Here is a 25,731-nt window from a genome sequence, read left to right as displayed (position 1 = left end):
TAAGAGGGTAAAAAGATCCAAGTATTGGGTGCATGTTGACATTTTTTTTTATTAATTTCTCTATAAAACTCAGTGCATCAAGTGCATCTTTTAAAAGTAAGTTCTGTTTTAGCTGGACCAGACTCTTCAATTTATTAGAATTATTAGAATATCTGCCTAGCTAAGCCAGTTCTGATCCTCTGAGGAGGCTCAGTAGCTACAATGCTTATTAGATACTTCTCTATAAAATTGCTCTATAGAAGACTGTGAGATTTTAACTCTAGATTTAATATGAACTGAAACATTCAATTTACTCTGAATTTAAACCTACCTCACAAATATAATTTTGCAACATAATTCTACTAATGGGAGTCATATGATTTTCCTCTCTATGTTCTGATTAATTCTGATCTAGTTGAATTTACCTTCCTACAGTCTGGTAAGCTAGTTTCAATATGTTTCTGATCTGTATATGTTTCAATATGTTCTGGCAAATCTGATTGGCTTGTTTGCTTTTGAACCCTGAAATCTGATTGGCTTGTTCAGATTTCTGCCCTGCAGTCTAGTTGGAGTCTTTCTCTCCTGTTCATTGGCTAATAGAATTTTCCTTTTTTTCCTCTCTCCAATCAACTAGTTAATTGAATAACCCTGTTCTCTTGCATTCTTACTGGTAAACCAATAGCATTATTTCTCTAAACATCTGAAAAATTAACCTTTGACCTTTGCACAGTAAAATTGTATTATCCACTATTCTACCCACCTGCTACAAGTTCTGGTAATCTTTATGAATTCATGCAATTATGTTTTTACTTAGGGCTAGGGCTCATAAAAATGCCACTGAGTGTCAGAAACCACATACTGTCATAGCTCCAAAGCAGAACTAAAGGAGAAAACCTCTGCCAAACAGGTCTTGGCCGATCAACTACAGTTGAGGTAAGGGGGAAAACTGTATAAATCAGATTTATATATATATATATATATTTTTTTTTTTTTTGCGCAGAGCATTCTGAGGCATTGAGAAACATGTTTTATGAAACACTCCCTTATCCCAGCACAGCAAGTGGCTAATGAAAGGGCAATGCTGAGGATGGAGACCAAGGGGTTTCAGCTCTATAAATCTACACCCTGCCACTGTGACAGCTGCTGTTTTTTCACAGGGCCTCAGGTTAGGGAGAACGATCATCCACTGCTTGTGTTCCTCATTACGGATGGCATTCGGTGAATGTTTTCACTTCTGTTTCTCACATTCACACTCTCTCTCTCTCCCCCCTGCTCTTCCCTCCTTGAGCTTCCCAAGTGACAACGAGACTTACTGGGGTAACAAAGATAAACAGCCGTAGCTAATTCACAAAGCAGTAGACCTGTTTCGCTCTCATCTCAGAGGAGATATCAAAAACAGCCCTGAATAAAGAAGTTTACTTTATGGTTGCTAGGATTTGCAATGGCGAGGAGTCAAGATGCACATGTTGGGACAAAGGCTGGGACTTTCTGGAAAATGGCCTCTGTGTTGGGCTTTTCTTTTGATATTTCAACCAATGAACTGTCTTCTCCGTTAATCTGTTCTCAGTTATGGTTACTTTAGACCTGGTCAGTGTACAACTCACTCTTACACATGTGAAGCCCAGCATAGATTACTTGCACTGAGATATACGAACCATCTGTAATATTACCCACATAATGTGTACTCAAATGGAAATATATCACCGTGGCATGGTTGGGTACCTCTGGTCAAAATTCCTGTTACTATAAATACCTAAATCTGGAGAAGATGAACAGTTCTCTTGTTCTCAAACAAGCATGAAGTTAAAGATTAAACATAAGGGTTTTTTTAAAAACATTTTAAGCAAAATTAATTAATTATGATATTTGGTGCAATATTAGAACGAAAAAGGAGAGGAGCACCAAGCAAAAGTTTGGGCATCCAAACAGCTGTCAGCTCTCAGATAACGTTTACCAAGGTCCCAGACCTCAAGTAGCCTGTTGTGGGTTTAGTTTGTTTACAATTGTTAGAAAAAAAAAGATCAGGTAATGCAAAGTTTGAAGCTTTTCAAATACTCAGCATGGGCAGCCATGGGCTCTTCTAAGCAGTAGTCAAGCTTAAATGCAGGAGAAGGCTATAAGAAGATAGCAAAGTGTTTTCAGGTGGTTGTTGTTGCATCTGTTCATAATAAATGGCAGTTAACAGGAACGTTGAAGTTGAAGTTTGGACCAAGGAAACTGCTCAAGAGAAAGGCTAATGAAAACCCACAGTTGAGTGCAAAAGAAGCTTTAGCGGATTATGGAGTGGTGGTGCACTGTTCTACTGTGCAGCATCATTTGCACAAATATGACCTTAAAGGAAGAGCCATCAGAAGCAAGCCTTTTCTGCATTCACACCACATACGTCAGCATCAGAAGTTGTCAAAGGAACATCTAAACAAGTGTGATGCATTTTGCAAGTCCTGTGCACTGATGAGGTTAAAGTCACACTGATTGACTGAAATCTGCAATGATATGTTTATCTGTCAAAAAGCTAAAGGTGTAAAGAGGATGTCTTCCACAGCAGGATAAGATCATAAAATCACCTCAAAATTCAATTACAAATAAGAAATAATTATTATAAGTATAAAATATTTATAAAATATGAGGGTGTTTAATCTTTAACTTGATGCTTTTTGTATATCAGGTCATTTTTACTCACTTAACTAACTACAATAATAGAACTTTTGAGTGCCCAAACCCTTGCATTCCATTGTGTCTCACGCTAGTGTTATCGTACATTTGCCCCAGTGGACCAATAGACCAACTTTAGTTTCAGCATTGCTAATCCGCACTCAAGGTTGGACAGTGAAGTGCAAGGGAAGTCAGATGACTCAGTAAGATCACTCACACAAAGGCTTTACTGCATAATTTCTCTATGAATACTGAGTATTAAGTACTAAAAAACCAAGAAAGTGACCTGCACTTCCAGTCAGAGTCATGAATCTTTACTCTAGAGAACCCAGCCTGCCAGAGGCCATGTCCAAGCCAAGCTTTCGGTGTAACCTTCAATGTTTTTGACATCTCTCCATATTGTAAGCCCCATGTTAAATCGATTCTTCTGCCTGCTTCTTTTTTTTCCTACTGTTTCAGAAACCAGACAGAAATATATGCCGCCTTTGCTCTGCTATAGCACTTTATGGAGCTTTGAAACTAACTTTTCAGGAGTTATAATGCCACCTCAGTGATTTGCATCAACGAGTGAGCTGAAGATGGAAAGCAAGAAAGCTGGAGTTATGTTGAACCCACTGGCCTCCTTAAAGCATGTGAGCATGGGATGAGAACAGTGGTGTTTGGTAAGAGTTCCATGGAAGAAAAGAATTTGAGAAGAACGACCCCAGGGCTGCGTCCTTGGCTTTCATTGTTGGGCTGAGACACAAACAAAAACAGACATTAGACAAATGCATGAGGCACATGCCCAGGGTAAGCATTCCTGGCATTTTAGGAGCTCCTGTGGACTGTCCCTTTCAGATCCACATCAAAACTCACGTTGTCTCTCCATCCCATTTCCTGCTGCGCCTATTACCAAAAGCTCTTCCACTTCCTGAGAGAACGCCACCTTGATATCCCTCAATTAAACACAACAACATTCCTCGCCACTTAATATGTGGGGCAGGGGTTGCTCACAGGCACATACACATGTTTGTTGTTGTTGTTTATTGTTGAACGTCTGTCTGGCTTTAAAGAAAGGCTAGTAGACATAAACATTGTTTCCAGACGGCATTAATACCTATAACTACATGATTATGCACTTGTTAATGAGCCATGTATACCTGCCACTCTTCAGCAAGCTCAGTGGGTGGCCTACAGTACCACAGGAATGACAATGTACTATGTGCAATATAACAATGAAGAAATCTTATGATAATAATAACAACTTTAATAACTACAATAATAACAACATATTGATGGTCTCCTATATCTCAGTACTTTTCTAACGCTACCTGGTTTCTGATGATCTGGATAATCAAACCTACTCGATTATCAACACAGTTAGAGTTAGATGTGTGTTTAAGATTGTGGTTATTTATACAGTTTACTATCAATTTTAGACCAGGAGTATATTTCTGGTCATTTTTTAAATTAGCATACAGTATATAAGTATCCAAAACACATTGAGGCCTGTCGTACATTTTCACTGCCTGAGAAACTACATAAGGCATGCCAAAACCTGCTGGCCAGCTGTCTAGCCTACACTCACATAACTTTACCGGCACACACACCACCACCATGCGCACTGCACTGCTGCAGACAATAAACCTGTGAATTTAGGAGTGCTATTAAAAACCCAGAAACTCATCAAAGGCAGGTACCGTAAGTGATTTCACAGGTGAAATAGGCATCCATAATCACCCAGGCCTGTATGTCTGCAACAGGGCCCTAAACTGCACTCTCACTCAGCAAGGCGTCCAATATAGGCCCGGAGTCCAGTTTAAAAAGCCCATAATCCTCCAGCACAGACTCAGGACATCAGGACTGTCTATAGGAACACCTGGCACTGCAGTGGATCTTTGGTAGATGTTTCAGTTTGAGGAACTTTGTTGACTTTAATGTTTGACTGGAGTTTATGTGTGGCCTTATTCCTGTTATCCAGCTGTTTACTGTATCTGTAGCCCATTATTTGCTAAAATGGACATTTGCTTTGAAGGGGTTCCTCCTTGTTGACTGAGGCACTGCGGGAAGTGATCCATTCTTTTAAGCAGCTGGCCAGCATCTGTTTGGACCCTTTTCCCATTTCGTGCTGAGCAGGAGTAGCTCTGCAAGGTGACTGCTGCTGGTCACATGTCCTATCCTGTTTACGATGAAACTCTTATGCAATTCGAAAGTGATTCAGATCCTTTCATCCTGGCTCTTTTTTTCAAGGCTGCCGTTAGAACAAAATACATTATAAGCATTTTTATAGGCAACTGCTCATCCAATGTCACATATCATTAGAAAAGACTATACAGTGCCGCTCAACTCATTCACTGTGTTAGATATTTTGGCTCAATATATAACTAAAAGTAATAGGCTGCATACAACATCCAAAAAAACCTTGTATGGTATCTCCAAAACTGCAACTTTACAGGAGGAGAAAAACGTGTGCACTTTTAATAGAAATCAATGTAAAAACATTTTATAATAAGTAATTTCTTATCATCCGTCCACTATGAATTGTGAGTCAATATAAATAAAAACTGCCGGACAAATTACGCCAAAAATATGGACATGAAAGGCTGGACATGAACAGTGACAATATTTTCCAAATTCAATATGACTATTAATATGACCTAATATTACTTTAGTTAGATGCCATTCTAACTCGTCCCAAAATTACTAGATTGAGCTCCAGAGAAAGCAGTCCCACTGCTCTACAGCCCAATGATGATGCTTGCCATTAGATATGGTGGCCTTAGGTTCACGTGCAGCTGCTCCAAAATGCCACAGTTCTATTGGTATTGCTTCTGTATGGAGATTACACAAATTGCAATAGAAGTAGCTGAAGTTATTCAGGGGTGTCTGCAAACCTCTGGACATATAGTCTGCATAAGAATGCCCATAGTCTTCCAGCTCTTCCGCTTGTGTTGGTTTATGGTACATGTGTGAGCCCACATATAAGGCAGCAGATTCATGTCATTACGGTGGCCTTGACCTTTGATAACCCCAGGCCAAGGGGCAATATCTCTCACCACTGTTTAAACCATCTAATGAATAGATGCAACTTCTCAGAAGACAAAATTGCTTCCTCTGTTCTGACTGGAAAGGGTATTGCTTCAGCGGGTCTTTCCCACCCTCTCCTTTTGTCTCGTACTCATTAAGTCACCAGCACAGCAGAGAGGTATGACATGTCATGTATAGAACCCACATTACAGGAAATAAGCTCTTCATCAAGAAGGGATATACAAAGCTTTGATGAGCTTTATTTGTTAGTTGTGTCTGAATCCAAAGTCTGACTAAATGTTTCCATTGCAGTCATTAGCAGTTACTCAATGTTCCAGTACAAACTGCATCTCCTCATTCACTGATTAGTTCAGCTCTTGGGTTCAGTGGACAGTTGCTTCAGCAGCTGGAGCTAATGGAAAAAAGAAGTAAATAAAGAGTATTCTGCTCATGGTTAAAATGTTTTTTTTAAAAAAACACTGATTTCTCACTAATATGTCTACATGTCTATATTATGCTATTATTTAAATATATAAGGTCTCTGAAACTGAGCTCCGAGTTTTACAGATTTTTTATAAATATATAATATATATAATGCTGTATTGTTTGTGTGGGCTGAAACTGGCACAGCCATAGGGCAGATGTGGCCTAAAGGAGAGAAAAGCGGGCTTGGAACCATAAGGAAGATGGTTCAATTCCCTGGACTGGCAGGACCTCAACATTAACATCTGAGGTTTTGAGCACCTAAAGCACCTGACCTTGCTGGGGTGGATGCCCACTGCTCCAGATTTGTGTGCTCACTGCCCCTAGTCAGTAACTACAGAGCCTATATTCTGTTCTCTGCTGTGTACTAGCTATAAAGCATGATCTTAATCTTAACTGAATAACAGGTAAAATATCCCAAGGGTGACAGCTGAAAGATGAGAGAATTGTTAATTAAAACAATATAATAATAATGCATTTTAACTGCATGGCCAACCTTTCTTCGTGATCAAATTGCTGTGATAGAAACTCTTCGACTGTGTGACTTTATTCTCCTTATCGAACAAAGTGTTTAATGCTGATTATATCCACAGGGTGGCCGCATCATAAAAAGTTATCACTGGCTGAACGCTGAAAAAGATGGAGGTGTATTGATGTGACATGGCCTTTTAGACATTTCTTTTATGTACTTTGCAATTGCCTCTTTGCAATTCTGTTTTTGTTAAATGGCAGAAGCTTTACAAAGAAAACTGTGTGTGTGACTGCTCTGTTAAGTTGCCTAGTTAGGGTTAACAGACGTTACTATTAGCTGCATTAGCTAAACACTGCACAAGACTATATCCAATTTTCTTGTTAGACTTAATATGTTTTACCTTCATATTTGCACATTTCTAAAGCCATTTACTTTTGACATAATGTAATATGAGCTAGTAGTACACATGTTGACAAATACAACAGGTACATATGGTGGAATAGAAGTCGGTGGACATATTTGTCCATGTTTTATTTAGCACAGTGCACTTGATTACATTCTAGTTCAGTTGTATTACAGTGACTGTGTTAGTCTATGCATTTAATTACCCTAACTGGGCAGGTGAACCAGCTGGTTGACTTGTGTTCCCACTTTCTGAATGGCCAATAGAATGTGATTGGAGCAGCCACACATGGATCACCATGCCCAAAGCAGGGGCAAATATAAAGCCCCCAGAAATCTGCTTATAAAATAGTCCCACTATTATTACCCTTGATTTCATGAGAAATGTTAAATCAACAAGTGTCCATAAACATTTTGGCATATAGTGTTTACATGTATCTCTATGGCATCGTTTCTTTGGAGCAGCAAAGTTAACTTTAACATGCATTAGTGCATTTATCTAATAGAGAGGGTGTGCATGTGTGAGAATGTGATAAACGATCTTGTGTTTTCTTTTGCTGATGCTCTGGGGGATTTAAAAGGCTGTACAGGCACATCTGTGGCTCATCAGTCACAGGTCTGGGCAGTTTTCCTGCGGCACTGCGTCCCCCACTCCTGTCGTTTATAACCCTGCAATGCACTCCCCGCCTCTTGCCACCAGCTACCCCTCATTCTCCTATAACAACAGCTACCCTAAACCTCCTCTCCCTCCAAAGAAAACATCCAGCCTCAGAGCAGTATACAGATACCTAAACGAAGACCTTCACCACACACTACACAACCCCCTCTCCTGCCTTAGGGGCTCTAAGCCTCGGGAGGTCTGCTAATATCATCAGAAAGAACAATTCAACACCATTTAACCAATGTACTACATTACCTATTTGGGCTTTTATCTAGTCTGTTTACATGCATACTAGTCAATTCAATATACAGGCAGGCCCATAAGTATTTGGACAGTGACACAACTTCTGTCATTTTTCTTTTGTACAGCAGCTTAATGGATATCAGACGAGGCAATCAAGATGTAACTAAGAAGCAGACTTGATAAAAATATTGCATTCACCGAAATTACAGCCATTTCTTACATAGGCCTTCCATTATCATAGGGTCATAAGTAATTGGACAACCGACTGCTGAGTGTTTTCATGGCCAGGTGTGGCTTGTTACTTGTTAGTTTACTGTGAATAAAAGTCTGCAGTTGATTCCAAGCACCAAATTGGCATTTAGTGGCTGTTCATGGTCAGTTAACAATATGTGCTCAAAAGAGATAAACTCAGTGTAAGTGATGGATGCCATCATTAGGCTAAAAAGAAAAGGAACCTCTCAATTTTGGTCATTTTCTATATCGCTGTGAGCAGGATTCGAACCTGCGCAGAGAAACCCCATTGGATTTCGAGTCCAACGCCTTAACCTCTCGGCCATCACAGCACATGAAGATGGACTCCTCTTGCAGGATGTGTTTCTGATAAAGGAGTTAGGGACGTGTCAATTTTCTGTTAATGTTCTTCAATCCATCATTAACGCTGCTTTAGTAAAATCTCACATCCTGAATACTGAATCACCAATACTCAATCTCCTATAACTAATACTCAATCTAGAAAACTGAATACTGAATATCCAAAACTGAATACTAAATCTCCAGTACTGAATCTCCCATTCTGAATACTGAATACTGAATCTCCAATACTGAATACTAAATCTCCAGAACTGAATCTCCAATACTAACTACTGAATCTCCCATTCTGAATACTGAATACTAAATCTCCAGTACTGAATCTCCAATCCTGAATACTGAATCACTAATACTGAATACTGAATCTTTGAAGGGATTTCAGTCTGATTTGAGTTTATAAAGCATTCAAAGATCTACACAGAGTTACAGAGACTGCTGAGAGTAATACACACTGGAGCTTTAAGGGAGGAGCGTCTCTGCATAAACATCCGCTGTGAGCAGAATTCGAACCTGCGCAGGGAAACCCCATTGGATTTCGAGTCCAACGCCTTAACCTCTCGGCCATCACAGCACATTACGACTGTCTCCTCCAACCATCCTACACTGAATACTGAATCTCCAATACTGGATATTGAATCCAAACCCCTTATGCTCAGATTAAGCTAGTCTACACTTCCTGATTGAAAACATGCTTAAAGTGGAGTCTTAAAACACCTTCAATTAGCTTTAGAAATGACCAAATCAACAATCTGGTACATTTTCAAAAACAAGGACTCCACTAGTGAAGTCAAAAACACAGAAAAACCTAAAAGACCACAGGAGACCACTAAAGTAGGCGATCCCAGATCGTCGCAGATCACAGATCATTTTAAATTATTTTGGTGAAATAAAAATAGTTTACTTCAAGATACAAACCACTGGTAATGCTCAAGAAGAGAAAGGCAAGATTAGGGCTTAGGCTAGCATACAAAACAATAAAACCCAACTTAGGGACAAAATTCTTTGGACAGATGAAACCAAAATGAACCTGAGTATGGAGAAGGAAATAGGGGCCCATGAGCTGAGACATATCACATCAACTCTCAAACACTGCCTTGTTGTGGCACAAGCAGGTATGGCTGCCAATGAAGATAGTCTCCTCCTGCAGGCTGTGTGTCTGATGAAGGAGTTAGGGAAGTGTCAATGAATCTCCCATTCTGAATGCTGAAGGCCAAATCTCCAATACTGAATCTCCAATAATGAATACTGAATACTAAATCTCCAGAACTGAATCTCCAATAATAAATACTGAATCTCCAATACTGAATCTCCAATACTGAATACTGAATCTCCCATTCTGAATACTGAATACCAAATCTCCAGTACTGAATCTCCAATAATGAATACTGAATCTCCAATACTGAATACTGAATCTCCCATTCTGAATACTGAACACTAAATCTCCAGAACTGAATCTCCAACACTGAATACTGAATCTCCAATACTGAATACTGAATCTCCCATTCTGAATACTGAATGCTAAATCTCCAGAACTGAATCTCCAATACTGAATACTGAATCTCCCATTCTGAATACTGAATACTAAATCTCCAGTACTGAATCTCCAATAATGAATACTGAATCTCTAATACTGAATACTGAATCTCCCATTCTGAATACTGAATACCAAATCTCCAGTACTGAATCTCCAATAATGAATACTGAGTCTCCAATACTGAATACTGAATCTCCAATAATGAATACTGAGTCTCCAATACTGAATACTGAATCTCCCATTCTGAATACTGAATACTAAATCTCCAGAACTGAATCTCCAATAATAAATACTGAATCTCCAATTCTGAATCTCCAATATTGAATACTGAATCTTTCAATCTGAATCACAATACTCAATCTCCAATATTTAATACTCAATCTAGAATACTGAATACTGAATATCCAAAACTGAATACTAAATCTCCAGAACTGAATCTCCAATAATAAATACTAAATCTCCCATTCTGAATACTGATTCTTTAAAGGGATTTCAGTCTGATTTGAGTTTATAAAGCATTCAAAGATCTACACAGATTTACAGAGACTGCTGAGAGTAATACACACTGGAGCTTTAATGGAGGAGCTTCTCTGCATAAAGATCCGCTGTGAGCAGGATTCGAACATGCGCAGAGAAACCCCATTGGATTTCGACTCCAACGCCTTAACCTCTCGGCCATCACAGCACATGAAAATGGTCTCCTCTTGCAGGCTATGTTTCTGATGAAAAAGTTAGGGACGTGTCAATGTTCTGTTAATGTTCTTCAAACCATCATTAACGCTGCTTTAGTAAAATCTCACATCCTGAATACTGAATCACCAATACTCAAACTCCTATAACTAATACTCAATCTAGAATACTGAATACTGAATATCCAAAACTGAATACTAAATCTCCAGTACTGAATCTCCCATTCTGAATACTGGATACTGAATCTCCAAAACTGAATACTAAATCTCCAGTACTGAATCTCCCATTCTGAATACTGAATACTGAATCTCCAATACTGAATACTGAATCTCCCATTCTGAATACTGAATACTAAATCTCCAGAACTGAATCTCCAATACTGAATACTGAATCTCCCATTCTGAATACTGATTCTTTGAAGGGATTTCAGTCTGTTGAGTTTATAAAGCATTCAAAGATCTGTACAGAGTTACAGAGACTACTCAATCTCAAGAGAGACTACAGAGACTACTTAATACTCAATCTCCTATAACTAATACTCAAACTAGAATACTGAATACTGAAAATCCAAAACGGAATACTAAATCTCCCATTCTGAATACTGATTCTTTGAAGAGATTTCAGTCTGATTTGAGTTTATAAAGCATTCAAAGATCTACACAGATTTACAGAGACTGCTGAGGGTTAAACACACGGGAGCTTTAATGGAGGAGCTTCTGTGCATAAAGACCCGCTGTGAGCAGGATTCGAACCTGCGCAGGGAAACCCCATTGGATTTCGAGTCCAACGCCTTAACCTCTCGGCCATCACAGCACATGGAGATGGTGTCCTCTTGCAGGCTATGTTTCTGATGAAGGAGTTAGGGAAGTGTCAATGTTCTTATAATGTTCTTCAATTCATCATTAACGCTGCTTTAGTAAAATCTCACATCCTGAATACTGAATCACCAACACTCAATAGTAGTATCTCCTATAATTAATACTCAATCTAGAATACTGAAAACTGAATATCCAAAACTGAATACTAAATCTCCAGTACTGAATCTCCCATTCTGAATACTGAATACTGAATCTCCAATACTGAATACTGAATCTCCCATTCTGAATACTGAATACTAAATCTCCAGAACTGAATCTCCCATTCTGAATACTGAATACTAAATTTCCAGTACTGAATCTCCAATACTAACTACTGAATCTCCCATTCTGAATACAGAATACTAAATCTCCAAAACTGAATCTCCAATACAGAATACTGAATCTCCCATTCTGAATACTGAATACTAAATCTCCAAAACTGAATATCCAAAACTGAATACTAAATCTCCAGTACTGAATCTCCAATAATGAATACTGAATCTCTAATACTGAATACTGAATCTCCCATTCTGAATACTGAATACTAAATCTTCAATAATGAATACTGAATCTCTAATACTGAATACTGAATCTCCCATTCTGAATACTGAATCACCAATACTCAATCTCCAATATTTAATATTCAATCTAGAATACTGAATACTGAATATCCGAAACTGAATACTAAATCTCCAGAACTGAATCTCCCATTCTGAATACTGATTCTTTGAAGGGATTTCAGTCTGATATGAGTTTATAAAGCATTCAAAGATCTACACAGAGTTACAGACACTGCTGAGAGTAATACACACTGGAGCTTTAATGGAGGAGCTTCTCTGCATAAAGATCCGCTGTGAGCAGGATTCGAACCTGCGCAGGGGAAACCCCATTGGATTTCGAGTCCAACGCCTTAACCTCTCGGACATCACAGCACATGAAAATGGTCTCCTCTTGCAGGCTATGTTTCTGATGAAGGAGTTAGGGAAGTGTCAATGTTCTGTTAATGTTCTTCAATTCATCATTAACGCTGCTTTAGTAAAATCTCACATCCTAAATACTGAATCACCAATACTCAATAGTAGTATCTCCTATAATTAATACTCAATCTAGAATACTTAAAACTGAATATCCAAAACTGAATACTAAATCTCCAGTACTGAATCTCCCATTCTGAATACTGAATATTTCATTCTGAATACTGAATCACCAATACTCAATCTCCAATATTTAAAACTCAATCTAGAATACTGAATACTGAATCTCCAATACTGAATACTGAATCTCCCATTCTGAATACTGAATACTAAATCTCCAGAACTGAATCTCCAATAATGAATACTGAATCTCTAATACTGAATACTGAATACCAAATCTCCAGAACTGAAACTCCAATAATAAATACTGAATCTCCAATAATGAAACTCCAATACTGAACACTGAATCTTTCATTCTGAATACTGAATCACCATTACTCAATCTCCAATATTTAAAAATCAATCTAGAATACTGAATACTAAATCTCCAGAAATGAATGTCCCATTCTGAAAACTGATTCTTTGAAGGGATTTCAGTCTGATTTGAGTTTATAAAGCATTCAAATATCTACACAGCATTACAGACACTGCTAAGAGTAATACACACTGGAGCTTTAATGGAGGAGTTTCTCTGCATAAAGATCCGCTGTGAGCAGGATTCGAACCTGCGCAGGGAAACCCCATTGGATTTCAAGTCCAACGCCTTAACCTCTCGGCCATCACAGCACATGAAAATGGTCTCCTCTTGCAGGCTATGTTTCTGATGAAGGAGTTAGGGAAGTGTCAATGTTCTTTTAATGTTCTTCAATTCATCATTAACGCTGCTTTAGTAAAATCTCACATCCTGAATACTGAATCACCAATACGCAATAGTAGTATCTCCTGTAATTAATACTCAATCTAGAATACTGAAAACTGAATATCTAAAACTGAATACTAAATCTCCAGTACTGAATCTCCCATTCTGAATACTGAATACTGAATCTCCAATACTAACTACTGAATCTCCCATTCTGAATACTGAATACTAAATCTCCAGAACTGAATCTCCAATACTGAATACTGAATCTCCCATTCTGAATACTGAATACTAAATCTCCAGTACTGAATCTCCAATAATGAACACTGAATCTCTAATACTGAATACTGAATCTCCCATTCTGAATACTGAATACTAAATCTCCAATGCTGAATCTCCAATAATGAATACTGAATCTCCCATTCTGAATACTGAATCACCAATACTCAATCTCCAATATTTAATACTCAATCTAGAATACTGAATGCTAAATCTCCAGAACTGAATCTCCAATACTGAATATTGAATCTCCTTTTCTGAATACTGAATACTAAATCTCCAGAACTGAATCTTCAATACTGAATACTGAATCTCCCATTCTGAATACTGATTCTTTGAAGAGATTTCAGTCTGTTGAGTTTATAAAGCATTCAAAGATCTGCACAGAGTTACAGAGATTGCTGAGAGTAATACACACTGGAGCTTTAAGGGAGGAGCGTCTCTGCATAAAGATCCGCTGTGAGCAGGATTCGAACCTGCGCAGGGAAACCCCATTGGATTTCGAGTCCAACGCCTTAACCTCTCAGCCATCACAGCACATGATGATGGTTGCCTCCTGCAGGCTGTGTTTCTGATGAAGGAGTTAGGGAAGTGTCAATGTTCTGTTAATGTTGTTCAATCCATCATTAACGCTGCTTTAGTAAAATCTCACATCCTGAATACTGAATCATTAATACTCAATAGTAGTATCTCCTATAATTAATACTCAATCTAGAATACTTAAAACTGAATATCCAAAACTGAATACTAAATCTCCAGTACTGAATCTCCCATTCTGAATACTGAATACTGAATCTCCAATACTGAATACTGAATCTCCCATTCTGAATACTGAATACTAAATCTCCAGAAAAGAATCACCAATACTGAATACTGAATCCCCCATTCTGAATACTGAATACTAAATCTCCAGTACTGAATCTCCAATAATGAATACTGAATCTCTAATACTGAATACTGAATCTCCCATTCTGAATATTGAATACTAAATCTCCAATACTGAATCTCCAATAATGAATACTGAATCTCTAATACTGAATACTGAATCTCCCATTCTGAATACTGAATCACCAATACTCAATCTCCAATATTTAATATTCAATCTAGAATACTGAATACTGAATATCCGAAACTGAATACTAAATCTCCAGAACTGAATCTCCCATTCTGAATACTGATTCTTTGAAGGGATTTCAGTCTGATATGAGTTTATAAAGCATTCAAAGATCTACACAGAGTTACAGAGACTGCTGAGAGTAATACACACTTGAGCTTCAATGGAGGAGCTTCTCTGCATAAAGATCCACTGTGAGCAGGATTCGAACCTGCGCAGGGACACCCCATTGGATTTCCAGTCCAACGCCTTAACCTCTCGGCCATCACAGCACATGATGGCCTCCTCTTGCAGGCTATGTTTCTGATGAAGGAGTTAGGGAAGTGTCAATGTTCTGTTAATGTTCTTCAATTCATCAGAAACGCTGCTTTAGTAAAATCTCATCCTGAATACTGAATCACCAATACTCCATAGTAGTATCTCCTATAATTAATACTCAATCTAGAATACTGAAAACTGAATATCCAAAACTAAATACTAAATCTCCAGTACTGAATCTCAAATAATGAATACTGAATCTCTAATACTGAATACTGAACCTCTAATACTGAATACTGAATCTCCCATTCTGAATACTGAATACTAAATCTCCAATACTGAATCTTCAATAATGAATACTGAATCTCTAATACTGAATACTGAATCTCAAATACTGAATACTGAATCTCCCATTCTGAATACTGAATCACCAATACTCAATCTCCAATATTTAATATTCAATCTAGAATACTGAATACTGAATATCCAAAACTGAATACTAAATCTCCAGTACTGAATCTCCGATTCTGAATACTGGATACTAAATCTCCAGAACTAAATTTCCAATACTAACTACTGAACCTCCCATTCTGAATACTGAATACTAAATCTCTAAAACTGAATCTCCAATACTGAATACTGAATCTCCCATTCTGAATATTGATTCTTTGAAGGGATTTCAGTCTGATTTGAGATTATAAAGCATTGAAAGATCTACAGAGACTGCTGAGAGTAATATACACCGGAGCTTTAATGGAGGAGCGTCTCTGCATAAAGATCCACTGTGAGCAGGATTCGAACCTGCATAGGGAAACCCCATTGGATTTCGAGTCCAACGCCTTAACCTCTCGGCCATCACAGTACATGAAGATGGCCGCCTCCTGCAGGCTGTGTTTCTGATGAAGGAGTTAGAGAAGAGTCAATGTTCTGTTAATGTTGTTCAATCCATCATTAACGCTGCTTTAGTAAAATCTCACATCCTGAATACTGAATCACCAATACTCAATCTCTTATAACTAATACTCAATCTAGAATACTGAATACTAAATATATCCAAAACTGAATACTAAATCTCCAGTACTGAATCTCCCATTCTGAATACTGGATACTAAATCTCCAGAACTAAATCTCCAATACTAACTACTGAATCTCCCATTCTGAATACAGAATACTAAATCTCCAAAACTGAATCTCCAATACTGAATACTGAATCTCCCATTCTGAATACTGAATACTAAATTTCCAGTACTGAATCTTCAATAATGAATACTGAATCTCTAATACTGAATACTGAATCTCACATTCAGAATACTGAATACCAAATCTCCAGAACTGAAACTCCAATAATAATTACTGAATCTCCAATAATTAAACTCCAATACTGAATACTGAATCTTTCATTCTGAATACTGAATCACCATTACTCAATCTCCAATATTTAAAAATCAATCTAGAATACTGAATACTAAATCTCCACAAATGAATGTCCCATTCTGAATACTGATTCTTTGAAGGGATTTCAGTCTGATTTGAGTTTATAAAGCTTTCAAAGATCTACACAGAGTTACAGAGACTGCTGAGAGTTGAACACTCTGGAGTTTTAATGGAGAAGCTTCTCTGCATAAAGAACCGCTGTGAGCAGGATTCGAACCTGCGCAGGGAAACCCCATTGGATTTCGAGTCCAACGCCTTAACCTCTCGGCCATCACAGCACATGAAGATGGTGTCCTCTTGCAGGCTGTGTTTCTGATGAAGGAGTTAGGGAAGTTTCAATTTTCTGTTAATGTTCTTCAATTCATCATTAATGCTGCTTTAGTAAAATCTCACATCCTGAATACTGAATCACCAAAATTCAATAGTAGTATCTCCTATAATTAATACTCAATCTAGAATACTGAAAACTGAATATCCAAAACTGAATACTAAATCTCCAGTACTGAATCTCCCATTCTGAATACTGAATACTGAATCTCCAATACTGAATACTGAATCTCCCATTCTGAATACTGAATACTAAATTTCCAGAACTGAATCTCCCATTCTGAATACTGAATACTAAATTTCCAGTACTGAATCTCCAATACTAACTACTGAATCTCCCATTCTGCATACAGAATACTAAATCTCCAAAACTGAATCTCCAATACTGAATACTGAATCTCCCATTCTGAATACTGAATACTAAATTTCCAGTACTGAATCTCCAATAATAAATACTGAATCTCTAATACTAAATACTGAATCTCCCATTCTGAATACTGAATACCAAATCTCCAGAACTGAAACTCCAATAATAAATACTGAATCTCCAATAATTAAACTCCAATACTGAATACTGAATCTTTCATTCTGAATACTGAATCACCATTACTCAATCTCCAATATTTAAAAATCAATCTAGAATACTGAATACTAAATCTCCACAAATGAATGTCCCATTCTGAATACTGATTCTTTGAAGGGATTTCAGTCTGATTTGAGTTTATAGAGCATTCAAAGATCTACCCAGAGTTACAGACACTGCTTAGAGTAATACACACTGGAGCTTTAATGGAGAAGCTTCTCTGCATAAAGATCCGCTGTGAGCAGGATTCGAACCTGCGCAGGGAAACCCCATTGGATTTCGAGTCCAACGCCTTAACCTCTCGGCCATCACAGCACATGAAGATGGTCTCCTCTTGCAGGCTGTGTTTCTGATGAAGGAGTTAGGGAAGTTTCAATGTTCTGTTAATGTTGTTCAATCCATCATTAACGCTGCTTTAGTAAAATCTCACATCCAGAATACTGAATCACCAATACTCAAACTCCTATAACTAATACTCAAATTAGAATACTGAATACTGAATCACCAATACTGAATACTAAATCTCCAGAACTGAATCTCCAATACTGAATACTGAATCTCCCATTCTGAATACTGATTCTTTGAAGGGATTTCAGTCTGATTTGAGTTTATAAAGCATTGAAAGATCTACAGAGACTGCTGAGAGTAATATACACCGGAGCTTTAATGGAGGAGCGTCTCTGCATAAAGATTTGCTGTGAGCAGGATTCGAACCTGCGCAGGGAAACCCCATTGGATTTCGAGTCCAACGCCTTAACCTCTCGGCCATCACAGCACAAGCAGATGGCCTTCTCCTGCAGGCTGTGTTTCTGATGAAGCAGTTAGAGAAGAGTCAATGTTCTGTTAATGTTGTTCAATCCATCATTAACGCTGCTTTAGTAAAATCTCACATCCTGAATACTGAATCACCAATACTCAATCTCTTATAACTAATACTCAATCTAGAATACTGAATACTAAATATATCCAAAACTGAATACTAAATCTCCAGTACTGAATCTCCCATTCTGAATACAGAATACTAAATCTCCAAAACTGAATCTCCAATACTGAATACTGAATCTCCCATTCTGAATACTGAATACTAAATTTCCAGTACTGAATCTTCAATAATGAATACTGAATCTCTAATACTGAATACTGAATCTCACATTCAGAATACTGAATACCAAATCTCCAGAACTGAAACTCCAATAATAATTACTGAATCTCCAATAATTAAACTCCAATACTGAATACTGAATCTTTCATTCTGAATACTGAATCACCATTACTCAATCTCCAATATTTAAAAATCAATCTAGAATACTGAATACTAAATCTCCACAAATGAATGTCCCATTCTGAATACTGATTCTTTGAAGGGATTTCAGTCTGATTTGAGTTTATAAAGCTTTCAAAGATCTACACAGAGTTACAGAGACTGCTGAGAGTTGAACACTCTGGAGTTTTAATGGAGAAGCTTCTCTGCATAAAGAACCGCTGTGAGCAGGATTCGAACCTGCGCAGGGAAACCCCATTGGATTTCGAGTCCAACGCCTTAACCTCTCGGCCATCACAGCACATGAAGATGGTGTCCTCTTGCAGGCTGTGTTTCTGATGAAGGAGTTAGGGAAGTTTCAATTTTCTGTTAATGTTCTTCAATTCATCATTAATGCTGCTTTAGTAAAATCTCACATCCTGAATACTGAATCACCAAAATTCAATAGTAGTATCTCCTATAATTAATACTCAATCTAGAATACTGAAAACTGAATATCCAAAACTGAATACTAAATCTCCAGTACTGAATCTCCCATTCTGAATACTGAATACTGAATCTCCAATACTGAATACTGAATCTCCCATTCTGAATACTGAATACTAAATTTCCAGAACTGAATCTCCCATTCTGAATACTGAATACTAAATTTCCAGTACTGAATCTCCAATACTAACTACTGAATCTCCCATTCTGCATACAGAATACTAAATCTCCAAAACTGAATCTCCAATACTGAATACTGAATCTCCCATTCTGAATACTGAATACTAAATTTCCAGTACTGAATCTCCAATAATAAATACTGAATCTCTAATACTAAATACTGAATCTCCCATTCTGAATACTGAATACCAAATCTCCAGAACTGAAACTCCAATAATAAATACTGAATCTCCAATAATTAAACTCCAATACTGAATACTGAATCTTTCATTCTGAATACTGAATCACCATTACTCAATCTCCAATATTTAAAAATCAATCTAGAATACTGAATACTAAATCTCCACAAATGAATGTCCCATTCTGAATACTGATTCTTTGAAGGGATTTCAGTCTGATTTGAGTTTATAGAGCATTCAAAGATCTACCCAGAGTTACAGACACTGCTTAGAGTAATACACACTGGAGCTTTAATGGAGAAGCTTCTCTGCATAAAGATCCGCTGTGAGCAGGATTCGAACCTGCGCAGGGAAACCCCATTGGATTTCGAGTCCAACGCCTTAACCTCTCGGCCATCACAGCACTTGAAGATGGTCTCCTCTTGCAGGCTGTGTTTCTGATGAAGGAGTTAGGGAAGTTTCAATGTTCTGTTAATGTTGTTCAATCCATCATTAACGCTGCTTTAGTAAAATCTCACATCCTGAATACTGAATCACCAATACTCAATCTCTTATAACTAATACTCAATCTAGAATACTGAATACTAAATATATCCAAAACTGAATACTAAATCTCCAGTACTGAATCTCCCATTCTGAATACTGGATACTAAATCTCCAGAACTAAATCTCCAATACTAACTACTGAATCTCCCATTCTGAATACAGAATACTAAATCTCCAAAACTGAATCTCCAATACTGAATACTTAATCTCCCATTCTGAATACTGAATACTAAATTTCCAGTACTGAATCTTCAATAATGAATACTGAATCTCTAATACTGAATACTGAATCTCACATTCTGAATACTGAATACCAAATCTCCAGAACTGAAACTCCAATAATAATTACTGAATCTCCAATAATTAAACTCCAATACTGAATACTGAATCTTTCATTCTGATTACTGAATCACCATTACTCAATCTCCAATATTTAAAAATCAATCTAGAATACTGAATACTAAATCTCCACAAATGAATGTCCCATTCTGAATACTGATTCTTTGAAGGGATTTCAGTCTGATTTGAGTTTATAGAGCATTCAAAGATCTACACAGAGTTACAGACACTGCTGAGAGTAATACACACTGGAGCTTTAATGGAGAAGCTTTTCTGCATAAAGATCCACTGTGAGCAGGATTCGAACCTGCGCAGGGAAACCCCATTGGATTTCGAGTCCAACGCCTTAACCTCTCGGCCATCACAGCACATGAAGATGGTCTCCTCTTGCAGGCTGTGTTTCTGATGAAGGAGTTAGGGAAGTTTCAATGTTCTGTTAATGTTGTTCAATCCATCATTAACGCTGCTTTAGTAAAATCTCACATCCTGAATACTGAATCACCAATACTCAAACTCCTATAACTAATACTCAAATTAGAATACTGAATACTGAATCACCAATACTGAATACTAAATCTCCAGAACTGAATCTCCAATACTGAATACTGAATCTCCCATTCTGAATACTGATTCTTTGAAGGGATTTCAGTCTGATTTGAGTTTATAGAGCATTCAAAGATCTACACAGAGTTACAGACACTGCTTAGAATAATATACACTGGAGCTTTAATGGAGAAGCTTCTCTGCATAAAGATCCGCTGTGAGCAGGATTCGAACCTGCGCAGGGAAACCCCATTGGATTTCGAGTCCAACGCCTTAACCTCTCGGCCATCACAGTACATGAAGATGGACTCCTCCGGCAGGCTGTGTTTCTGATGAAGGAGTTAGAGAAGAGTCAATGTTCTGTTAATGTTGTTCAATCCATCATTAACGCTGCTTTAGTAAAATCTCACATCCTGAATACTGAATCACCAATACTCAATCTCTTATAACTAATACTCAATCTAGAATACTGAATACTAAATATATCCAAAACTGAATACTAAATCTCCAGTACTGAATCTCCCATTCTGAATACTGGATACTAAATCTCCAGAACTAAATCTCCAATACTAACTACTGAATCTCCCATTCTGAATACAGAATACTAAATCTCCAAAACTGAATCTCCAATACTGAATACTTAATCTCCCATTCTGAATACTGAATACTAAATTTCCAGTACTGAATCTTCAATAATGAATACTGAATCTCTAATACTGAATACTGAATCTCACATTCTGAATACTGAATACCAAATCTCCAGAACTGAAACTCCAATAATAATTACTGAATCTCCAATAATTAAACTCCAATACTGAATACTGAATCTTTCATTCTGAATACTGAATCACCATTACTCAATCTCCAATATTTAAAAATCAATCTAGAATACTGAATACTAAATCTCCACAAATGAATGTCCCATTCTGAATACTGATTCTTTGAAGGGATTTCAGTCTGATTTGAGTTTATAGAGCATTCAAAGATCTACACAGAGTTACAGACACTGCTTAGAGTAATACACACTGGAGCTTTAATGGAGAAGCTTCTCTGCATAAAGATCCGCTGTGAGCAGGATTCGAACCTGCGCAGGGAAACCCCATTGGATTTCGAGTCCAACGCCTTAACCTCTCGGCCATCACAGTACATGAAGATGGACTCCTCCGGCAGGCTGTGTTTCTGATGAAGGAGTTAGAGAAGAGTCAATGTTCTGTTAATGTTGTTCAATCCATCATTAACGCTGCTTTAGTAAAATCTCACATCCTGAATACTGAATCACCAATACTCAATCTCTTATAACTAATACTCAATCTAGAATACTGAATACTAAATATATCCAAAACTGAATACTAAATCTCCAGTACTGAATCTCCCATTCTGAATACTGGATACTAAATCTCCAGAACTAAATCTCCAATACTAACTACTGAATCTCCCATTCTGAATACAGAATACTAAATCTCCAAAACTGAATCTCCAATACTGAATACTTAATCTCCCATTCTGAATACTGAATACTAAATTTCCAGTACTGAATCTCCAATAATGAATACTGAATCTCTAATACTGAATACTGAATCTCACATTCTGAATACTGAATACCAAATCTCCAGAACTGAAACTCCAATAATAATTACTGAATCTCCAATAATTAAACTCCAATACTGAATACTGAATCTTTCATTCTGAATACTGAATCACCATTACTCAATCTCCAATATTTAAAAATCAATCTAGAATACTGAATACTAAATCTCCAGAAATGAATGTCTCGTTCTGAATACTGATTCTTTGAAGGGATTTCAGTCTGATTTGAGTTTATAAAGCATTCAAATATCTACACAGCGTTACAGACACTGCTAAGAGTAATACACACTGGAGCTTTAATGGAGGAGCATCTCTGCATAAAGATCCGCTGTGAGCAGGATTCGAACCTGCGCAGGGAAACCCCATTGGATTTCGAGTCCAACGCCTTAACCTCTCGGCCATCACAGCACATGAAAATGGCATCCTCCTGCAGGCTGTGTTTCTGATGAAGGAGTTAGAGAAGAGTCAATGTTCTGTTAATGTTGTTCAATCCATCATTAACGCTGCTTTAGTAAAATCTCACATCCTGAATACTGAATCACCAATACTCAATCTCTTATAACTAATACTCAATCTAGAATACTGAATATCCAAAACTGAATACTAAATCTCCAGTACTGAATCTCCCATTCTGAATACTGAATCAGCCATTCTGAATACTGAATACTAAATCTCCAGAACTTAATCTCCAATAATGAATACTGAATCTTTAATAATGAATACTGAATCTCCCATTCTGAATACTAAATCTCCCATTCTGAATACTGAATCACCAATACTCAATCTCCAATATTTAATACTCAATCTAGAATACTGAATACTGAATATCCAAAAGGGAATACTAAATCTCCCATTCTGAATACTGAATTTTTGAAGGGATTTCAGTCTGATTTGAGTTTATAAAGCATTCAAAGATCTACACAGAGTTACAGACACTGCTGAGAGTTGAACACAATGGAGCTTTAATGGAGGAGCTTCTCTGAATAAAGATCCACCGTGAGCAGGATTCGAAGCTGCGCAGGGAAACCCCATTGGATTTCGAGTCCAACGCCTTAACCTCTCGGCCATCACAGCAGATGCAGATGGCCTCCTCCTGCAGGCTGTGTGTCTGATAAAGGAGTTAGGGACGTGTCAATGTTCTGTTAATGTTCTTCAATTCATCATTAACGCTGCTTTAGTAAAATCTCACATCCTGAATACTGAATCACCAGTACTCAATCTCCTATAACTAATACTCAATCTAGAATACTGAATACTGAATATCCAAAACTGAATACTAAATCTCCAGTACTGAATCTCCCATTCTGAATACTGAATCAGCCATTCTGAATACTGAATACTAAATCTCCAGAACTTAATCTCCAATAATGAATACTGAATCTCCTATTCTGAATACTGAACACTGAATCTCCTATTCTGAATACTGAACACTAAATCTCCAGAACTGAATCTCCAATACTAACTACTGAATCTCCAATTCTGAATACTGAATACTAAATCTCCAGTACTGAATCTCCAATAATGAATACTGAATCTTTAATAATGAATACTGAATCTCCCATTCTGAATACTAAATCTCCCATTCTGAATACTGAATCACCAATACTCAATCTCCAATATTTAATACTCAATCTAGAATACTGAATACTGAATATCCAAAAGGGAATACTAAATCTCCCATTCTGAATACTGAATCTTTGAAGGGATTTCAGTCTGATTTGAGTTTATAAAGCATTCAAAGATGTACACAGAGTTACAGAGACTGCGGAGAGTTGAATACAATGGAGCTTTAATGGAGGAGCTTCTCTGAATAAAGATCCACTGTGAGCAGGATTCGAAGCTGCGCAGGGAAACCGCATTGGATTTCGAGTCCAACGCCTTAACCTCTTGGCCATCACAGCACATGAAGATGGGCTCCTTCTGCAGGCTGTGTGTCTGATGAAGGAGTTAGGGACGTGTCAATGTTCTGTTAATGTTCTTCAATTCATCATTAACGCTGCTTTAGTAAAATCTCACATCCTGAATACTGAATCACCAGTACTCAATCTCCTATAACTAATACTCAATCTAGAATACTGAATACTGAATATCCAAAACTGAATACTAAATCTCCAGTACTGAATCTCCCATTCTGAATACTGAATCAGCCATTCTGAATACTGAATACTAAATCTCCAGTACTGAATCTCCCATTCTGAATACTGAATACTAAATCTCCAGAACTTAATCTCCAATAATGAATACTGAATCTCCTATTCTGAATACTGAACACTAAATCTCCAGAACTGAATCTCCAATACTAACTACTGAATCTCCAATTCTGAATACTGAATACTAAATCTCCAGTACTGAATCTCCAATAATGAATACTGAATCTTTAATAATGAATACTGAATCTCCCATTCTGAATACTAAATCTCCCATTCTGAATACTGAATCACCAATACTCAATCTCCAATATTTAATACTCAATCTAGAATACTGAATACTGAATATCCAAAAGGGAATACTAAATCTCCCATTCTGAACACTGAATCTTTGAAGGGATTTCAGTCTGATTTGAGTTTATAAAGCATTCAAAGATGTACACAGAGTTACAGAGACTGCTGAGAGTTGAACACAATGGAGCTTTAATGGAGGAGTTTCTCTGAATAAAGATCCACTGTGAGCAGGATTCGAAGCTGCGCAGGGAAACCGCATTGGATTTCGAGTCCAACGCCTTAACCTCTTGGCCATCACAGCACATGAAGATGGGCTCCTTCTGCAGGCTGTGTGTCTGATGAAGGAGTTAGGGACATGTCAATGTTCTGTTAATGTCCTTCAATTCATCATTAACGCTGCTTTAGTAAAATCTCACATCCTGAATACTGAATCACCAGTACTCAATCTCCTATAACTAATACTCAATCTAGAATACTGAATACTGAATATCCAAAACTGAATACTAAATCTCCAGTACTGAATCTCCAAAAATGAATACTGAATCTCTAATACTAAATACTGAATCTCCCATTCTGAATACTGAATACCAAATCTCCAGAACTGAAACTCCAATAATAAATACTGAATCTCCAATAATTAAACTCCAATACTGAATACTGAATCTTTCATTCTGAATACTGAATCACCATTACTCAATCTCCAATATTTAAAAATCAATCTAGAATACTGAATACTAAATCTCCACAAATGAATGTCCCATTCTGAATACTGAT

The 25,731-nt window shown here is 37.3% G+C and overlaps 21 non-coding genes across 21 annotated transcripts; all 21 read right to left on the bottom strand.

Annotated features, from left to right (window-relative positions):
• Positions 1–8,379: 8,379 nt before the first annotated feature.
• On the bottom strand, positions 8,380–8,461 carry trnas-cga (transfer RNA serine (anticodon CGA)). The gene has a single exon. It is a non-coding gene; the product is annotated as a tRNA-Ser (tRNA).
• Positions 8,462–8,975: 514 nt separating this feature from the next.
• trnas-cga (transfer RNA serine (anticodon CGA)) lies at positions 8,976–9,057 on the bottom strand. The gene has a single exon. It is a non-coding gene; the product is annotated as a tRNA-Ser (tRNA).
• A 1,566-nt stretch (positions 9,058–10,623) lies between these two features.
• On the bottom strand, positions 10,624–10,705 carry trnas-cga (transfer RNA serine (anticodon CGA)). The gene has a single exon. It is a non-coding gene; the product is annotated as a tRNA-Ser (tRNA).
• Positions 10,706–11,441: 736 nt separating this feature from the next.
• On the bottom strand, positions 11,442–11,523 carry trnas-cga (transfer RNA serine (anticodon CGA)). Its single transcript has one exon. It is a non-coding gene; the product is annotated as a tRNA-Ser (tRNA).
• An 893-nt stretch (positions 11,524–12,416) lies between these two features.
• Positions 12,417–12,499, bottom strand: trnas-cga (transfer RNA serine (anticodon CGA)). The gene has a single exon. It is a non-coding gene; the product is annotated as a tRNA-Ser (tRNA).
• A 746-nt stretch (positions 12,500–13,245) lies between these two features.
• trnas-uga (transfer RNA serine (anticodon UGA)) lies at positions 13,246–13,327 on the bottom strand. Its single transcript has one exon. It is a non-coding gene; the product is annotated as a tRNA-Ser (tRNA).
• Positions 13,328–14,134: 807 nt separating this feature from the next.
• On the bottom strand, positions 14,135–14,216 carry trnas-cga (transfer RNA serine (anticodon CGA)). Its single transcript has one exon. It is a non-coding gene; the product is annotated as a tRNA-Ser (tRNA).
• A 767-nt stretch (positions 14,217–14,983) lies between these two features.
• trnas-gga (transfer RNA serine (anticodon GGA)) lies at positions 14,984–15,065 on the bottom strand. Its single transcript has one exon. It is a non-coding gene; the product is annotated as a tRNA-Ser (tRNA).
• Positions 15,066–15,831: 766 nt separating this feature from the next.
• trnas-cga (transfer RNA serine (anticodon CGA)) lies at positions 15,832–15,913 on the bottom strand. The gene has a single exon. It is a non-coding gene; the product is annotated as a tRNA-Ser (tRNA).
• A 768-nt stretch (positions 15,914–16,681) lies between these two features.
• On the bottom strand, positions 16,682–16,763 carry trnas-cga (transfer RNA serine (anticodon CGA)). Its single transcript has one exon. It is a non-coding gene; the product is annotated as a tRNA-Ser (tRNA).
• Positions 16,764–17,628: 865 nt separating this feature from the next.
• trnas-cga (transfer RNA serine (anticodon CGA)) lies at positions 17,629–17,710 on the bottom strand. Its single transcript has one exon. It is a non-coding gene; the product is annotated as a tRNA-Ser (tRNA).
• A 378-nt stretch (positions 17,711–18,088) lies between these two features.
• Positions 18,089–18,170, bottom strand: trnas-cga (transfer RNA serine (anticodon CGA)). The gene has a single exon. It is a non-coding gene; the product is annotated as a tRNA-Ser (tRNA).
• A 705-nt stretch (positions 18,171–18,875) lies between these two features.
• trnas-cga (transfer RNA serine (anticodon CGA)) lies at positions 18,876–18,957 on the bottom strand. Its single transcript has one exon. It is a non-coding gene; the product is annotated as a tRNA-Ser (tRNA).
• Positions 18,958–19,822: 865 nt separating this feature from the next.
• On the bottom strand, positions 19,823–19,904 carry trnas-cga (transfer RNA serine (anticodon CGA)). Its single transcript has one exon. It is a non-coding gene; the product is annotated as a tRNA-Ser (tRNA).
• Positions 19,905–20,672: 768 nt separating this feature from the next.
• On the bottom strand, positions 20,673–20,754 carry trnas-cga (transfer RNA serine (anticodon CGA)). Its single transcript has one exon. It is a non-coding gene; the product is annotated as a tRNA-Ser (tRNA).
• Positions 20,755–21,142: 388 nt separating this feature from the next.
• trnas-cga (transfer RNA serine (anticodon CGA)) lies at positions 21,143–21,224 on the bottom strand. Its single transcript has one exon. It is a non-coding gene; the product is annotated as a tRNA-Ser (tRNA).
• Positions 21,225–21,992: 768 nt separating this feature from the next.
• On the bottom strand, positions 21,993–22,074 carry trnas-cga (transfer RNA serine (anticodon CGA)). Its single transcript has one exon. It is a non-coding gene; the product is annotated as a tRNA-Ser (tRNA).
• Positions 22,075–22,842: 768 nt separating this feature from the next.
• Positions 22,843–22,924, bottom strand: trnas-cga (transfer RNA serine (anticodon CGA)). The gene has a single exon. It is a non-coding gene; the product is annotated as a tRNA-Ser (tRNA).
• Positions 22,925–23,508: 584 nt separating this feature from the next.
• Positions 23,509–23,590, bottom strand: trnas-cga (transfer RNA serine (anticodon CGA)). Its single transcript has one exon. It is a non-coding gene; the product is annotated as a tRNA-Ser (tRNA).
• Positions 23,591–24,335: 745 nt separating this feature from the next.
• On the bottom strand, positions 24,336–24,417 carry trnas-cga (transfer RNA serine (anticodon CGA)). The gene has a single exon. It is a non-coding gene; the product is annotated as a tRNA-Ser (tRNA).
• A 759-nt stretch (positions 24,418–25,176) lies between these two features.
• On the bottom strand, positions 25,177–25,258 carry trnas-cga (transfer RNA serine (anticodon CGA)). Its single transcript has one exon. It is a non-coding gene; the product is annotated as a tRNA-Ser (tRNA).
• Positions 25,259–25,731: the final 473 nt, after the last annotated feature.

Source organism: Salminus brasiliensis, chromosome 1, assembly GCF_030463535.1.
Source record: "Salminus brasiliensis chromosome 1, fSalBra1.hap2, whole genome shotgun sequence".
NCBI lineage: Eukaryota > Metazoa > Chordata > Actinopteri > Characiformes > Bryconidae > Salminus > Salminus brasiliensis.
Note: the sequence above shows the minus strand (reverse complement) of the source record. Positions and strands in the feature narration are given on the sequence as shown.